This window comes from Macrotis lagotis, chromosome 1, assembly GCF_037893015.1.
Source record: "Macrotis lagotis isolate mMagLag1 chromosome 1, bilby.v1.9.chrom.fasta, whole genome shotgun sequence".
NCBI classification, from domain to species: Eukaryota; Metazoa; Chordata; class Mammalia; order Peramelemorphia; family Peramelidae; genus Macrotis; species Macrotis lagotis.
In genome coordinates this window covers 93,532,384-93,549,819 of record NC_133658.1, presented here as the reverse complement: position 1 = coordinate 93,549,819, position 17,436 = coordinate 93,532,384, and the positions used below count along the sequence as shown (strand labels likewise).

At 37.0% G+C, this 17,436-nt stretch overlaps 1 pseudogene; it reads left to right on the top strand.

Annotated features, from left to right (window-relative positions):
• The first annotated feature begins 376 nt into the window (after positions 1–376).
• LOC141513859 (small ribosomal subunit protein eS1-like) lies at positions 377–4,308 on the top strand (annotated as a pseudogene).
• Positions 4,309–17,436: the final 13,128 nt, after the last annotated feature.

The window sequence follows — 17,436 nt, the reverse complement described above, 5'->3', positions numbered from 1 at the left end:
CTCATTCTTGTTTTATAGGAGAGCTCCCTGGGAGGAGAGAGAGTAGAATACAAAGGAAAATTTAGGTGATGTAACAACATCAGTAACATTAATTTTTTTTTCTTTTTGCAAGGCAATGGGGTTAAGTGACTTGTCCAAGATCACACACAGAGCAAAATTAATTTTTGAAAAATCTAATGAAGGGGTGAGTTTCTTGAAGACTTATCCTAGCAAAAAGCCTACTTTTTCTCTGGGTCTTATTAAAATCATCGATTTCAGGCTGGAAGGACCCTTCGAAGTCATGTTGGCTTAGCTCAAGATCTAAGACCAACTAACCTACTAAAACAGATAGACAGCCAGTGATTTCCATATCTACAGTTGAAACGAGGACAGGATCATGGCAGTGGGCAAGAATTAATGGTTGACCAAAGGTAGTAAGAAAGGAGCCAAGAAGAAAGTGGTCGATCTGTTTGTTTTGAAGTATTGGTATGATGTAAAGGCAGCAGCTATGTTCAATATTCTCAGTATTGGCAAGGCACTGGCAACAAAGACTCAAAAATTGCCTCCATAGTCAAAAACTGGCAGACCATGATTGAAGCCTATGTTGATGTCAAAACTGCCGATGTCAGAACTGTTGTTCTGCTTCTTTTGCGTTAGTTTTTTACCAAAAAGCACAACTACCAGATCCATAAGACCCGTTATGCCTAGCATCAATAAGTTTGTCAAATTCGTAAGAAAATGATGTAAATCATGACCCAAGAGATGCCGACAAATGACTAGAAAGAAGTTGTCAAGAAACTAATTCCAGACAGCATTGGAAAAGACAGAAAAGGCTTGTCAGTCCATTTATCCTCTCCATGATGTATTTCTTTGAAAAGCTCAGGAAGCTCAAATTTGAACTGAGAAAGCTAATGGAACTACCTGGTGAAAGTAGCTCTGGAAAACCTTTAGGGGATAAAACAGGCACAAAAGTAGAAAGGGTTGATGACCATGAACCACCAATTCAAGAATTTGTCTAAAATAAGAACTTTTAAATAAGGTTGAAAAGTAAAAAAGTTATCATTGTGAAAAACAAAAACACCAAATATTGAATCCATAGGAAGTATAGGACAAGGCCCAGAACCTGTTCAATCACGTAAGTAAGGTGAATACAATATTGAAAAATAGCACTAAATGCAGCCCACTGCCAAAAACCTGTGATTCCCTAATTTATCCCTACGATAAATTACTAAAGTCTCTCCATCTAGCATGTAAAACTCTTCACAATGTGGCCCCTTCCTATCCTTATAGTTTTCTTACATATTACTCATATCCTGGCATCTGACAATCTGGTCTATTTGCTATTCCTCATACCTGATGCTTCATGTCCCACCTCCATGACTTTGTCTTGGCTGTGCCCTACTCCTCTACCTGGAATGTTCTCCTTACTCATTTCTTCCTTTTGACAGCCCTGGCTTCTTTCAAGATTTTGGGGAGTGATTTTGCCTTTCTTCATCTCCCCCACCAACCCTAGCTGCTAATAATGCCTTTTCCTCTAAAGTTATCTTGTATATGGTACCTAGTTTATTTGCATCTTGTCTGCATCTCCATTGGAATATAAGCTCCTCAAGGGTAGGTGTTGTTACACTTTGGTCTTTGTATACCACCCCTAAAACCCCAGTTTAGCAGTGTCTAGCACTTAAAGAGTACTCAGTAAATGCTTGCTGATTGGTTTGAAAGGCAATTTCTGAAGAATGAAAACAAGATAAAGGAGTAGCTTGAGAGAGGCTAAGGTGGGCCTCAGTGTCCAGGAAGTCTCATTGTGAAGATGGACCTTGAGTTGGAGCTCTGGGTGGTAGCCCTTGGATGGCTTGAGGAGACTCAGCTGGGGAAAAAGTAAGACTGTGGTGCTGGGGCTTTTGACATCAATCACATTCTAGTCCGGGCTACCTAGACAGCAAGTACACAGCAGGCCCTACTAGCAAGTAGCTCACACATGCTTCCTGCACTTGTTCCCCATCACATTCCCTACTGGCATACACACCCCAAGTTGCTGAATGTCGATTTACAAGTTCCTTCCTCTACACTTTTGAGAGGTGGCATCATCTTTGCTCCTGCTCCTGTTTCGTCTTACAGAAACCATAGATCTGAGTTTGTTTCAAAGACAACTTGTTCCTGAGTAGCAGAAGAGTGAATGTACCTTCTCAGAAAAGATCTCTGGTGTCATTGGGTCCAGTCTATACCCTCACAAGAATTTTCCCTTCACCAGACCCAACAAGAGGTCCTCTGGCCTCTGCTTGAAAACCTCAGATGAAAGTGACCCAGGGTCACATTGCACTTCAGAAGAGCACTCAGGCTACTTTACGTTTACACCCACCCCCATTTCTAGTTGTACTTTCTAGGGCAGAAGAATGAGTCTGAGTCCTCTAAAGGTTTTAAGCCCTTTAAAGGTTTTAAGATGGTTACCAACATTTGAACAAACACCTATGAAGTTTCTAGAGCAGGTTCTGGTACTGGAGTTTCTCTTCTTTTCCTTTCCAAACACACCCTCTTCTCCTACCCCTCAGTCAATATTGGTGAAAGTGGCAGCAATGTAGATCCCAGGTCTGTGGGAATGTAGGGTTTGGAGTAAAAGAGAGGTGTCCTATCTTCCTAATTGGGGACTTAAGGGTCATTGCAAGGTAGATGTAAGAGGCAGGAGTGGGAGGGAAGGAGACGCTCATAATCCTTTCCATATGAAGTGTGAATATGTATGTATAGTGCTCTCACCAGAGAACAGATACACAAACATTCATGTTTCTGTACCCAATCTTCCCTATTAAAATTGTCTTTTGAGTCCAGCTATCTGTCTGGAAATAGTTATGGTCAACTTAACCCTGGCCATAAGGAAGATATGCCTGAGCCCCAATATTTGAATAATGTCTATGATCCCAAGCACATCAGGATGCTGTTAGGAGGGGTTATTCAGTTATGGTCAAAGCTAATTTGCAGGACTACAATCAGGTTGATAGTATTTAGGGATCTTAGTGAACAGCTGGTTCAGGAACTTCATTTTACAGAGAGAAAACTGAGGGGCAGGGGGAAGTGACTTGCCTTGAATGACATAGCTTGTCTACTTATAATTCCGATTCTCTTTACCCTCATCTGTGAATTAGAATCTGTCTCCCTCTCCTTCCTCTTTTTGATGTTTTCAGAGAAAACTAAGTCAGAAATTAATCTTTTCAATGAGGATATATTTGTCAGTCTGGTGAAGGCTATGGACTTCCCCAGAATTATGTTTTCAAATGCACAGAATGAAATACGAAGAAAACCAATTTTATTCTAGGTGTCTGACAGTTACCAGGAGACCATAGAAAGATTGACAGTCAAGTCAAGGTTTTTTAAGGATAAGAAGAAGAAGAATGAGAATATTTGTAGGTAATAGAGAAGGAGCCAAACAATGTCAAGGAAATTTTTAAGGTCTCTTTTGTTTCTGTGATTTTAGGATACTATAACTACCAAATAGAGTCTATGCTCTGCATCCTACCATGCTAGGTCTTACATGCTATGTGTCCATGTGTGTGTGAATGTGGATGTGAATGTCATATATGTTCCTTTATTCCATATCAGCTCTTTGAGAATTCAGGACTTTGTGATATTTTTTTCAAGTACCTAGCAAAGTGTTCTTTTCATTCAATTTAGCAACAAACATTTATTTTTACACTTACTGTATACAAGGTAATATGCTAGATGTTAAAGCAAAGACAAAAGCAAAGCAAATTTTTTCTTCGAAGGACCTTCTACTGTTTATTGATTTTATTTTTGAAAACTTAGATTAGTCCCTGAAAGGAAAATGAAGTCTATACTTTTCATTATAAAATATAATCACAAGTCATATGACTTCTTTCTAGCAAGTAATCTGAGATAATAGAAATAAGAATAGGACATAGAGTGATAAATATACAACAGGCTCTACTAGCAAATAGCTCACAAATACTTCCCTATAATCATATGCACTAGCTACAGAAATATAAGCTGGTATTATAGTAATTCCCTCTTCATTGACATATTCACAATATCTTTAATTATGGTTAAGGTTAATAAATCAAGAATGTAAATTGGAACTTCTAGTGAATTATTCACTTCCTTCATTTGCCTCTTTTCCTATCTCAATACTTTTCTGAAACCATACACACAGTAGGTCATCTAATCATGGTAACAAAATAACTTTCATATTGAAATATTTCATCATATAGTACCTTCTTTTTATACTTAACTGGGTACAAATCCCATTTCCTTTCCTCTCTCCCATCAACTCTAATAAATTATAAACTTTTTTGAGGGAAGAAAACATTTCATATTTGAATCATTACCTAGAGTGAGATATTTAATAAATGTTTGTTGAATTTAAAAAATTTATTATGATTTAGTATTAAACATTTGAATATGACTTTGATTATTCTCTAGTATTTTAAAACTTTCATTCATGAAGGTGTGTTATTATGTAAATGGGGTCATTTTAATATAAATTTTTGTCTTGAAATGGTGGATGGCAACAATGAGAATAATAGATATTTCAGGATAGGAAAATGTACCAAAAGACTGAAAAGAGTCCTTGACATGGAGGTAAATAAAAGCTCTGGCTTTTCTCCCTTATTAGTTGTGTGACATAGAATAGTGTTTCTCTGTGCCTCAATTTCCTCAACCATGAGGAATTACTCTCTACCATACATGGCTGTTGTGAAGATCAGATAAAATAATGTTATGTAATATGCTTTATAAGTCATGAAGTGCTATATAAATATCAGCCATTTGTATTACTATATTGTTGCTTCTTTCTACCATTTTCTTTCCCAGGATTAAAGCAGTGGCAAAAAAGGTAGGTATGGTAGCCCTTTTGGGTATGGGTGAGTACAGGGAATCAATCAGGAAATATGTGGACAAATAACCCCCTCCCCCAAACCCCTCGGGATAGTGGGGAAGATGTATAAAGCATGTATGTATAAGTAGGGTGCCATACCTGCCAAATGAAGTCTATGCTCTGCATCCTACCATTCTAGGTCTATACCATATAGCTGTAGTACCCTACCTATACATAAAGAAGCATGTATAAAGATATATAATAGCTTTTTTAAATTAATATGTCCATTTCTCACTTCTCAAGCTCAGGACAGAGTCAAGAAAGCTTAATTAATACAGATCAAATAAGAGTGGCAAGCACATTTAAGCACTTTCCTTAGCTTAGATTCAGAGTTTGCCTCAGATAAAGAGTATTTGAACCAGTGAAATCATTTATCTTTTCCAAGTGATCAAGGAAGTGCAAATAAGATATAGAGAGATCAGATATTTCACTTACAATAGCCACAGAAATTCTATTTAGGAGAAAAGCACTCTTTAGAAAGTGCTTATACATCATCAATCAATATATAGAAAATTGACTACTCTTTTTTTCAAGAAAGATTTTATTTATTTTGAGTTTTACGATCCCCCCCCATTCTTGCTTCCCTTCCCCACACCCCCACAGAAGGCAGTCTGTTAGTCTTTACATTGTTTCCATGATATACATTGATCTAAGTTGAATGTGATGAGAGAGAAATCATGTCTTTAAGGAAGAAAAATAAAGTATAAGAGAAGAAAAATTACAAAAAAAAGATAAATTTTTTCCTAAATTAAAGGCAATAGTCTTTGTTCTTTGTTCAAACTCCACAATTCTTTCTCTGGATACAGATGGTATTCTCCATTGCAGAGAGCCCCAAATTGTCCCTGATTGTTGCACTGATGGAATGAGCAATTCCATTAAGGTTGATCATCACCCCCATGTTGCTGTTAGGGTGTACAGTATTTTTCTGGTTCTGCTCATCTCACTCAGCATCAGTTCATGCAAATCCTTCCAGACTTCCCTGATTTCCCATCCCTCCTGGTTTCTAATAGAACAGTAATGTTCCATGACATACATATACCACAGTTGTTAAGCCATTCCCCAATTGAAGGGCATTCACTTAATTTCTAATTCTTTGCCACCACAAACTAGGCTGCTGTGAATACTTTTGAACAAGTGATGGTTTTACACTTTTTCATAATCTCTTCAGGGTATAGACTCAGTAGTGGTATTGCTGGATCAAAGGGTATACATATTTTTTGTTGCCCTTTGGACATAATTCCAAATTGCTCTCCAGAAAATTGCCTACTCTTCAGGCTTGTTTAGAAACAAAAAATATAGACATTCACCAATCTTTTCTTAAGTAATGAATTCAAATTGCTAAAACCATAATGCAAATTGTTGATATGCGTAATGTTAGCAACATAAGAAATTTTGTAAGTTTTTGTTAATGGAAAAATAAAATTTTTCTTTTATGTACAGTAGGAATTTCCTTACCACAAAACATTATCAAGACTGTCACCTTTATCTGGATTCATCAAAAGACTTCTTAGAACACTGACTTGTCATACTAAGGAACATAGGAGGAATGGTCTCTATAGATTTTGAGTGTAAAGAAATCTGAAACATCATTGATGGTTCCATTAGTGAAACTTTGAAGATATTTTTAACTAGCAATGCATGGATGAAATCTGACAAACAAACTAATGAATCTAATTACAATCCCCTTTGATGAAACTCTTGCTCATGGAAATATGGAAAGAAATGCCTTGATTGTGTCCTAAACTCAGTATCAAACTTTCATTTGCAGAATGGGGCAGTGATGTGATGGATTAATTGGTAGGCAGATTTGAGCCTCAAAGTCTCTAATTCATTTTGTGGGATGGTGACCAATTATCCATCTTTCTTGGAGGAAATTGGTGTATACAATGAAGAATATCAAAGCCTCTAAGTAGGTTCCAAAATTAGTTTCTCAGTTTCAGAAACTTAGTAAGCTTCAAACAGATACTACTTGAATTGGAGCTCTAGTTTTCAAATCAGGAAGTAATTATGGGATTTTGTGTCTCAAAGGAACCCTTTGTAATGGAAACAAATTGAATTGTGATTTCTTCCAAATGATATATTTGTAATAACAGATTTTGTGTTGCAGTCATTTTATTTTTTTTTTTGCAAATGAGTGATATTTACAGTTGTCACTCTGATAAATATACACATAAACTACACACAAGCTTCCAAAGAGAAGGAAGCCATTTGGAGTACCTATGTATATAACCCAAAAAATCACTAGCCATCACTTGCATGCACATAAGAGTTTTCACCCTTTTATCCATTCTCAGTATCTGTTCCTTGCATGAATATGTGAACATGTGAAAACTTTTCCATATTTATTTTCAGACTTTGGATAGATAAGTACCATGACAACTGAAAAAGGGGATCTGATGGAGGACTTTTTTTTCCTTTCCAATGCTGATGTAAATTTATATCATATAGAACTGGATTCATTAAGCCTACTGGAAAATAAACATATATGTGAAGTTTTTTTCTTATTAAATCATTCTTGTCCACTTAACTTGTTAGTGCTTGGTAAAGAACCTAGTGCAGATATTGTTAACATTTTACTAATTGAAAGTCACATTGTGAAATGGGTGATTTTTAGCTTGCTTACAAAAATGGAAAAAACTTAAGTTTGAGAAGTTCAATAATTTACTTGAACACAATGGCTACTGGGGTAGAAGTTGATGATTTAAAAGGTTATGTTAGAAACTTTGATTTTTGTCAGAGGATATTTAAACTCAAAATAGCCCATTTGTTTAAAAAAGGGCAAATTTATTCTGTAAAGTATTAAAAATTAAAAACATGGTTGTCTTATGTATATTGCTTAAAGTCTTGAAATTGTAGAACCAGGAAAATCCCTTAAATTTTTATCAATGTCCCATGTATATGATACAGAAGTGTTTCTTATAGGGAGCTTTATATGACATTTCCCTAAGCTCCAGTCTCATAAAACACACACAGACACAGATACAGACACACACAGACACTCAGAGACAGAGAGACAGATACATACACACACACACACACACACACACACATACACACAAACCCCTTTTGATCATAATGGTACTATTAAGTAAAGGAATAAGAATAGATTGGTAAACATCATTTTCCTTCCTTTCTCCTCCTCCCCCATCAAGATGGGCAGCTAAGTGGTGCCATGTTTAAGAGTTATCCAACCTTGAGTCAAGAAAACTCATCTTCCCAAGTTCAAATCTGGCCTGGGCAAGTCACTTCACCTAGTTTGGTTCAGTTTCTTCATCTGTAAAATACGCTGGAGAAGGAAATGCCAAACCACTCTAGTATCTTTGCCAAGGAAACCTCAATGTTATTGTAAAAAGTGGGACTCAACTAAACAACAACAAACCCCATCCATCTTGCCTTTAGGCCCTGAAACCATTCTTAAGAATTAGGAGATCCTTTTAAATTAGAATAAATGTCAATTATTATAAAAATCACTGCAAAAAGATATTCAATAATAAATGGGAAGGCTTCTTGTAAGAAGTGTTTTATAGGTTTTGAATCCCCAAAGTGTATATTATGATAAAGATACAGTCCATGCTAAGTATAATGAGGAGGTTACCTGCATGTTCTACTGTTTTTGAATTATTCTAATATTATACTCCATATATTTATAACCAGTAAGTACAACAAGGGTAACTCATATCCAATTCATTATCAAACATAAATATAGAGGTAGTTCTAGACATTTCATTTTTGAAATATGGAATTAAAGTAGCTGGTCTTATCTGTTTACCTTTAAACAGTCTTCCTTGCCCCCAATAGTCATTCTTTTGGCCTTTACCCATTGTTGGGTACTAGTTTCAGATAATAAGTATTTGTTCTGTTTCTTCCCTTGTAGCCCACTATATGAGCTTAACGGATTTCATTGGGACAATGAGATATTTTATATTCAAGGATAAGCAGGTGCTGTTTTCCTTGGGATTGAGTCATCAAGGTTGGACATTGTTTTCCTCTGTTTCTTATTCAAAAGTTAATTGGTTATTGTAACAGTGCAGGAGATAGAATTCATTGGAAGTTATAGTCTGTAGTCCAAAACCCAAGAACACAAATGATAAAAGGGAAAGTTCCATTCAAAATAATACAAAATAGGGAAGGGAGGGAAGGAATAAGTATTTATATAGTTGTTCAGTTATTTCCAACTTTTCATGACCACATTTGGTTTTGTTTTTTTTTATAAGCAAAGGTATTTGGATGCTTGGTTATTTCCTTCTTCAGCTCATTTTGCAGATGAAGAAACTGAGGCAAACAGGGTTAAGTGACTTGTCTAGAGTCACACAACTAGCACGTGTCTGAAGCCAGACTTCAACTTCGGTTTTTCTTGACTCCAGAACTGAAACTCTCTATACCCATCTAACTGCTCTATTTATATGATACCCATTACATTTCAGACCCTCTGTTAAGTATTTGACAAATAATATCTCATTTAATCTTTACAGCAATCTTTTATGACAGATAGTGTTATTATCTTTATAGTTGTAAAAACTAAATTCAATAAACTTTGCCTCAGTTTCCACAATTTTAATTTAATTAATTTGATTAATAGGGATAATAATTGCACATTTACCTCTCAAAGTTGTTGTGAGGATTATGTGAGGTAATATTTGTATTTTTTTTTGTGAGGTTAAGTGACTTGTCCAAAGTCACAAGGCTAGTATCAGGTGTCTGAGGCTGGATTTGAAATCAGGTTCCCTGACTCAAGGGAAAATAATATTTGTAAAGGTAGTTTGAGCCCAAATAGTAAAAAACCTTAAATAAAACTAATCCTTGAGTATAATTTTAAGTAGTCTTATTTCCCTTCTAGTTAATCTTAATGGTACAAAATAATACTAGTGGTAAATTAATTTCGCCCAATTCAACATTTATTTAGCACCTACTGTGTGCGAGGTACCAGAGATAGAAAAACCATGTCTTCAGTCTAACCTCACAGCTTGGGATAAAACACACACAAATAGGTATGATATAAAGTAAAAATAATAGATTCAAGAAAGCTATACAATGTGCTTTAAGAAAAATGTAGAGTGGTTGGGGAATCATGGAAGACTATTAAATAGTGAGGATCAAAGCAGAATCTCAAAGAAAAGTTAGTCATTCAATTAGTATTTATTAAGTGCCTACTGTATGCCATGTTGTGTAAGTGAAAGGTTGAAAAAGTTCTCTGCTCTCAAATTGCTCACAGACTAATAGAGGAGATAATATGCAAACAACTATATACAAAGATACATATATATATATATATATATATATATATACACACACACACACACACACACACACCAAATTTTAACTGGAGATAATAGAGAAAAGGCAATGAGCTAAGATAAAATAATTGAACACAGAGATGTAAAGATAGAGTATTCTAGTAATTATGGATGGCATATATAAACTCATGGATGTGGAAGCTAGTCCTCTGGGAAACCTGCCAGTCAAGATCACGAATTTGACTAAAGACCCTCATTTAGAAAGGCCAAGGTCATCCACTGCATCCTGGAACATTGCCAATTGTCTTGACCTTTGTCTTGTCACTGAACTTTGATGACACTTGAGAGAGAGAGAGGTTGATGACTTTGGGCAGTTCTGCCTTACTTAAATCTAATTCACTCACAAGTCAAGACATAACCTTGTGATGTCATTGGGCTTTTTTGAGAATGAAGGATTATTGAAGAGTGGTTCTTTTTTTAGTGTTTTTTTTGGTTTTTTTGGTTTCCAACATCCATTTTTTTTATAAGATTTTGAGTTTCAAATTTCCCTCCTTCCTCTGCCTTCCCCACTCCATCTGATATAGATTGTACATGTACAATCATGTCAAACACATCTCCATATTAGTCATAAAACATATGTTAATAATCAAAAAATATTGGCTTCTTATTATAAAAGAGCTATTAACACTTCTCCAAGGAAGAGGGTCAACAAAAAACAGAAAACAATGGTGTAGCAGTAGGCACTGATTGAATGGTAAGTTCCTGGATTTTGTACTAAGGAGTTCATAATTCATAATTCATAATGAGATAACCATGGGACAAAGGATTAAGGAAGAACAAAGACAAGCTATGGAGATTCAAACCCAGACCTTGCCTTTCCCTGGTATGGTGAATCATGTGGATTATGTTGGCCTGGGGAGGGTCTTTTATGAACCCAATTTCTGTTTTTGCTTGAGAAGATTCATTCCTGGGGTAAAACAAGAATTCTGTAATGACTGTGCAGGTCCAGAGGAAGGTAGAGTTCATGCCTTAACAACTCCAATTTCAAATGAAATATTTGTAAATAACTTAATAAAGAGTCTGGCACACAGTAGAAGCTTAATGCATGCTTCCCTTCACTTCCTCATTCTTTCCACTTTTCAAGTATGGAGATCCTCAACCAGAGGCATTCAAAGACAGAAAGACTAACTAGGTCTTTATGGGAGATGGACCTATGAGAAGGAAAGTTTTCTTGATTGTTCATGACTTTTATCACTAGACAAAACAAATATCCAAGAAGATGATCGGAAGGCCTTAGTTTGCCTCCCAGTTCAAACCTACCCTGATAAAAGGGGGAAAGGGATGATGGGGAGGCAAAAATCTTCCTCTCTCTGTCTCTTTCTTTGTATTTGTGTCTCAGTCTCTGTCTCTTTTTCTCTGTCTCTGTCTCTCTCTGTGTCTCTGTGTCTCTCTCTCTCTCTCTCTCTCACACACACACACACACACACACACACACATCCCCTCTCTCTTTCTCTCCATTCTCTCTCTCCCCCCTCTTTATTTTCTTCTCTTTCTCACCCTAATAACAATGTAATCTTTTAATTTAAAAAAAAGGGAAAAATGATCACCACTCCATTCTGAAATATCATTCACCCAAATTGTTTGACTGCTTTTAACGAATGGGAGATGCAATGCTATGCACAGGCTTCTGAGAGAGACTGAAAGGTTTACTTGTGTTCAGTCAGTCAAGAAAAACAGATTAATGAGTTCCATGAGCTTATAAATAAAAATAGACTGACAGGGTACTGTTATGGGTATTCAGGTGTCCAAGTCAAGAGAAAAAAAAAATAAAATGCTCCTGTTATGTAAAAGGATAATTTGCACCCTCCAGGGAGCTAAAAAGACATGTAGCTTTGACTAGGGAAGATCACCTCATAGCATAGGGTTGGGGAGAATTGGGCAGAAAGATAGTGAATTGGATTGCTGAGGTCAGAGAGGAGGAATATGTATGCTATTGATCCCCGCAAGGTACATGATCATTGATTAACCTAAAAGTGGGGAAGGAGGGATGACTATCCAGCCTCTAACGGAAAGTAGAATGGATTGGTGGAAAGAGCACACTGACCCTGGAATTAGACAAATTCAACTTCAGATGCTTAAGACCCCCCTAGTAATCTTGGATATGTCATTTCACTTCTTGGTGTCTCAGTTTCCTCATGAGAGGAATGGATTAGATGACCTCTGAGGTATCTTTCAGGTCTATATCTTTGACTCTTCAATCAAGGAAGACTTTCTAAAGAAGGTATATTTTTGGATCCTGCCTGAAATCATGTCAGTCCTTGGTTGTCTGCCATTAGATCATGAGCAACTCAAGAGCAAGGGTTGTATTTTACCTTTCTTTGTATCCTTAGTGCTTAGCACCTAATACATAGTAGGCACTTAATAAATATTTATTTATTGTCTGACTGACTGAAATTTCTATTCATAACTGGGGCATTCCACTTATGAACCTTAAATGAAAAAAACAAATCTCAATAGCATCAAGCACTTCTGTGGAGAGTGTTGGTCTGGGTTTTGCCTAGGGGGTAAGATAGACCTAGGGCTTCCATAAGTATCCTCTCTTGGCTTTATGTGTGGCCTCTTCTCTTGGTGGGTGGCCACTTTCATCCTTGTTCGGATTCTCTCCTCTCTCAACCCTTGGTATGTGGCCTCTTACTTTGGGTTTTGACCTCTTTCACCCTTTTCTGTTGCTTTTTATACTCCTCATACAATCTCTCATCCTCAATGAACTTTTGACATTCTTCCCCGGCTTTCACTCCCCCATTTCATTTCTTCCCTACACAGGGCGAGTCTCAGCCAGGGAGAGAAAGGTTGGGCCCAAACAACCTGAAACTTGAACCCGATTCCACTGGGCTGGGTTGGGCTGAGCAGAACATTTTTTTTAAAAATAAGCTAAGCACAAAAGCCACAGGTGAATAGCAACAGTTCAGGTTGCAACAAAAGGCAGGAAATTCCAATTTATGCTGGAAGCTCTCTTAACTCTCACTACCCTGGAAGGAATGCCAAGCTGTGGACCCCACCCTACTTTGGGCTGTCAGAATAAAGCTGATTTAAAAAAAATTAAACTAAACCTTTGCTCAGCAAAGGGTATTGAAAAGAGCATTGTTTAAATCTGAGAAGCTAAGTACTCTAATGTTAAAGTGACTTGGTCATAGGCCCAGGTCATAGAGGTAGCAAGAAGCAAGAACAGGATTCAAATCCAGTTCTTCTGATTTAGGACCATGGCTCTCCACAGTATCAAACTGCTCTGCTTTAATGAACTTTATATCCTGACCAGAGGCATAACTAGGGTGAGGTCATCAAGACTTTGCTCATTGGTAGGAAATTTGCATTAGGGTAGGAAATTTAAGAAACCAGCTAATAATTCCTTGTGTTCCTCATTGGCAAAAGGTAGGGGCAGAGCCTAGTGATGAGGTGGGGTCTGGCGGTGGCTTCTAGTTGTAGTCTGGTACCGGTGACAGAGAGATGGAGGAAGAAACCATGGCTTCTGTGACAGGAGTGAGATGGAAAGCAGGTATATTCTTCCACCTGGGCAAACATCACTTCCTAGGTATTAGGGACTGTATTAAGGAGACAAAGAAAAGCAAAAATATTCCCTATCTTCAAGAAGCTCACATTCTAATGGGGAGCAACATCGAATAATTAGTTATGTTCAAGATAAAAACAGAGCAGATGGAAGGTAATTTCAGAAGAGAAGACATTAGAAATTTGGAGAATTTGGAAAGATCTCCTGAAGAAAATGGGCTTTGAGCTGACCTTTGAAGAAAGTCAAGTGAACCAAGAGGAGAAGTCAGAGCGTTTCAGATAGGGGATAGTGCAAAGTCAGAGATGGGAGATGAAGGATCACATGTGAGGTAAAGCAAGTAGATCAATGTAGTTGGATTGTGGAGTACATGGAGAGACTTAACGTGGAAGAATACTGGAAAGGTAGGAAGGATTCAAGTTACGAGAAGCTTTAGAAGCCAAAGAGAAGACTTTATTCATGATTCTAGCAGTTATAATAAACTATCACATCTCATTGAAGAGGGAGCTGACATGTTCAAACCTACACTTTAGAAAAATCACCTTAGCAGCTGAATAGAGTATGTATTAGAGTAGGGAGAGACTTGTTAGTTAAATGGCTATGTCTAAGGGAGAGATACTAAGGACCTGAATTAAGGTTGTGGTTGTGTGAGTGGAAAGAAGGAGATGTGTAGATCAGAAATATTGGGATGATAAAAATGACAAGATTTCATGGTAGGTGAAAGGTGAGAGTTGGGAATGATACCAAAGTTGTAAACCTGGGTGACTAGAATGACAGTAGTGCCTTTCATAAAAGGAAGTTGTGAAGAGTGGAAGATTTAACAAGTATTCCCAACTTTTCAGTGTCAAGGATCCCTTTGACAGTTTGATGAAATCTCTGGGTTCCTTCTCAGAATAATGTTTTGCAGCACATAAAATAAAATATATGGGGCTGCAAAGGAAATCAATCATATTGAAATAGTTATCAAAATATTTTTAAAATACAAGTTCATGGACTCCTGGTTAAGGGCCTCTAGAGGCAAAGACAATGAGCTCTGTTTTGGAAATGCTGCATTTGAACTGCCTATGAGTCATCCATTTCTAGATGTCCAAGAGGCAAGGGAAGCTCAAAAGACAGAAGAGGATTGAGTTTATATAGAACTGATTTATGGATCTATATCTATATGGGGATGTTAATTGAATCCATGGGAATTGATGAGATCACTAGGTGAGAGAGTATTGAATTACTGCTGCTTGGTCCCCTTTGGGGTCAGCTTAGAGATGGAAAGGGAAGACAGACCCTGGTAAATGAACTGGTTCCACTGTGAACAGAAGTACCCCTATCAGATTTCAGAAAAACCTTGAAAGGCTTATATGAATTGAAGCAAAGTGAAATGACCAGAACCAGGAAAACACTGTACATAATATCAACAACATCATGCAACGATCAATTATGAATGACTAAATTATTCTCATCAATACAATGATCTAAAACAATTCCAAAGGACTCAATGGAAAATGCTATTCACATGAGAGAAAGAACTAATGGAGTTTGACTGTAGATCAAAGCATATTAATTTCATTTTGCTTCTTCATGGTTCTTTTTTTGTTTAGCCTGTTTCTTCTTTTACAAAATGACTAATATAGAAACATAATTGCATATCATAACCTATATCATTTTATGGAGGTGGTGGTGAGGGAGGAAAGGGGATAATTTAAAACTCAATATTCTTAAAAATTATTTTATTTTTTCCTAGTTACATGTAAAGATCATTTTTAATTTTCACTTTTTATAAGATTTTAAGTTCCAGAGTTTTCTCCCTCCCTTCCCTTCCCCTACCCAAGACAGTGAGTAATCTGATATGAGTTATACATTTATAATCATATTAAATATATTTCTAGAAGGGAAAAAACATGATAAAGAAAAAACAAAATCAATTTTAAAAATGAAAGTAGTATACTTTCATCTGCATTCATACCCCATAGTTCTTTCTCTGGACATGGATGGCATTGTTTTACTGAGGAGAGCTATATCTATCATAGTTGATCATCACATAATGTGACTGTTGAGGTATACATTTTCCTGGTTCTCCTGGTTCTGCTTACTTCACTCAGCATCAGTTCATGTTAAGTCTTTCCAGGTTTTTATGAAATCCACCTGCTCATGATTTCTTATAGAACAATAGTATTCCATAATATTCATTAACCATAATTTGTTCAGTTATTCCCCAACTGATGGGTATTCCCTCAATTTCCAATTCTTTGCCACTACAAAAAAGAGCTGCTAGAGGTCCTTTCCCCTGCTTTAGGATCTCTTTGGGATACAGATCTAGTAGTGGCATTGTTGGATCAAAGGATATGCACCTATCCTATAGGCATAGTTCCAAATTGCTCTCCAGAATAGTTAGATCAGCAGACCCTTTTTGAAAAAACTCACAAAAGGGAAACAGAGAGTGAGCAAGAGGGAGTGAGGGAGACACACACACACACACACACACACACACACACACACAGAGAGAGAGAGAGAGAGAGAGAGAGAGAGAGAGAGAGAGAGAGAGAGAGAGAGAATGAATTATTCTTAGGCTGTTGGAATATGAATATGCTAACTATTGGGAATAAATCCCTGAAGAGTAACAATGAAATCTAATGTTTAGAAGGTTCAAGATCAACCCTCTAGGTTTTAGCATTTACCCAGTTGTCTGACCTACTATATTGTGGTGTCCTAGAAGTTATGGGGAAGTCTATTTTGTAGAAGTCATGAGCAATATATTACATAATCCCAGACAGGAGACTACTGTGTCTGATTTAGAGCAAGTCTGATGATGTTGTAGCCATCATGATAACTTTAAGCCTAGCAAAAATACAGAAGGCAGTGCTTCTTGGTTCTTTTCATAATAACGAAGAGCATGACCTGGCCTCATTGTAGAAACAGAAGTGTAAAGAGAATAAGAAGCTAGTTTCTGCTCCATCTAGACTTCTCTTTTCTTTCCTCTACAAAATAAAGGAAGATGTTCAAGGCCATCTATAAAGTTCCTCCCAGCTCTGGTGGTATGCATATGTGAAATTTGGGCTTAATTTGTTGCCACTTCAGATCAGTCTATTTCAGAAAGGGTTGAATGAACCTTTCTATATGGCATTTGGCAAACCAGTTTTTCTCTCTAGGGGGGTCTCATATTTCTCCACTAAAAAAAAATCAAGGAGTTGATTTTAGAAAGCCCTCTGAATTTCAGTTTCTTCATCTGAAAAATGGAGAAAATAATAATAAATAGTTCATAAACATTGTTTCATGTATCAAATTAGTTCATTAATTAGAAAGTTACTTAGAAATCTGCAAGGCACTATACACATGTGGGTTACTATTACTAATTTTTTTACTACTACCACTATTAATTGTTAAGGACTTGTGTCTCCTTGGGGTGGTTGATACAGGTGGAGTTGGAAAAAGCCACCTGGATAGTTTCACAGAGATTGGGGTGGGACTTCAGGAATTGCTCAATGGTGGGAGAGATAAAGCTTGGAAGACTGGTCCCAAAAGACCATTCCAAGCGATGGCCCAACTTGGAAGAGGGCCTGTGTCAGCAGCCGTTACTACTGGCTGGCCGCTGGCCATGGTTCTGACTCTGCTGAACCCCCAGATATTTTAGGCTATACAATAAACAAATCACCCCCAGACCTCAGTTGTTGCTACTTAGGTGAGGCAGTGGTTTGACCTAGCCTAGCAGCAACTCATATTTGTTTCACCCGTGACCCAATATTACAGCCCCCTCAGCATCCTGAAGATTTCTTTAGAGAGGTAGCTCTAAA